The sequence below is a fragment of the Oncorhynchus mykiss genome, chromosome 8, assembly GCF_057628025.1.
Source record: "Oncorhynchus mykiss isolate SJ-2025 chromosome 8, ASM5762802v1, whole genome shotgun sequence".
Taxonomy (NCBI): domain Eukaryota; kingdom Metazoa; phylum Chordata; class Actinopteri; order Salmoniformes; family Salmonidae; genus Oncorhynchus; species Oncorhynchus mykiss.
In genome coordinates this window covers 6,768,620-6,769,998 of record NC_143029.1, presented here as the reverse complement: position 1 = coordinate 6,769,998, position 1,379 = coordinate 6,768,620, and positions in this window count along the sequence as shown.

Sequence of the window (1,379 nt, the reverse complement as noted above, 5' to 3'; positions counted from 1 at the left end):
CAGTTATTGTTTATAGTTATTACCGCGGAGCGCGGCTTGGAGCGTAAAGGCTTCAAACATATTGTGTAATGTGAATTGTCAATGATCACGGCCCTACGGATCCTCATAGGCCAATTATGCAATCAATATGGTTCATACAGTGGGGTAAAAAATAATTTAGTAAGCCACCAATTGTGCAAGTTCTCCCACTTAAAAAGATGAGAGAGGCCTGTAATTTTCATCATAGGTTTACTTCAACTATGACAGACAAAATGAGAAAAAAAATCCAGAAAATCACATTCTAGGTTTTTTAATTAATTTATTTGCAAATTATGGTGGAAAATAAGTATATGTAGTCTGGGATGTAGTCTGAGGTCTGGGATGTAGTCTGTAGTCTGGGATGTAGTCTGTAGTCTGGAATGTAGACTGGGATGTAGTCTGTAGTCTGGGTGCAGTCTGTAGTCTGGGATGTAGTCTGGGATGTAGTATGTAGTCTGGGATGTAGTCTGGGATGTAGTCTGGGATGCAGTCTGTAGTCTGGGATGCAGTCTGGGATGTAGTCTGTAGTCTGGGATGCAGTCTGGGATGTAGTCTGGGATGTAGTCTGGGATGTAGTCTGTAGTCTGGGATGTAGTCTGAGATGTAGTCTGGGATGTAGTCAGTTGTCTGGGATGTAGTCTGGGATGTAGTCTGTAGTCTGGGATGTAGTCTGGGATGCAGTCTGGGATGTAGTCAGTTGCCTGGGATGTAGTCTGGGATGTAGTCTGTAGTCTGGGATGCAGTCTGGGATGTAGTCTGGGATGTAGTCTTGGATGCAGTCTGTAGTCTGGGATGCAGTCTGGGATGTAGTCTGTAGTCTGGGATGCAGTCTGGGATGTAGTCTGGGATGCAGTCTGGGATGTAGTCTGTAGTCTGGGGTGTAGTCTGGGATGTAGTCTGTAGTCTGGGATGTAGTCTGGGATGTAGTCTGGGATGTAGTCTGGAATGTAGTCTGGGATGTAGTCAGTTGTCTGGGATGTAGTCTGGGATGTAGTCTGTAGTCTGGGATGTAGTCTGGGATGCAGTCTGGGATGTAGTCAGTTGTCTGGGATGTAGTCTGGGATGTAGTCTGTAGTCTGGGATGTAGTCTGGGATGTAGTCTGTAGTCTGGGATGTAGTCTGGGATGTAGTCTGGGATGCAGTCTGTAGTCTGGGATGCAGTCTGGGATGTAGTCTGTAGTCTGGGATGCAGTCTGGGATGTAGTCTGGGATGCAGTCTGGAATGTAGTCTGTAGTCTGGGGTGTAGTCTGGGCTCTTTCTCTTTCTCTCTCTCTCTCTCTCTCTCACACACACACACTCACACACACTCACACACACATACACAAAAAAACATGGCATCATATTGTAGATGTCAGGAACC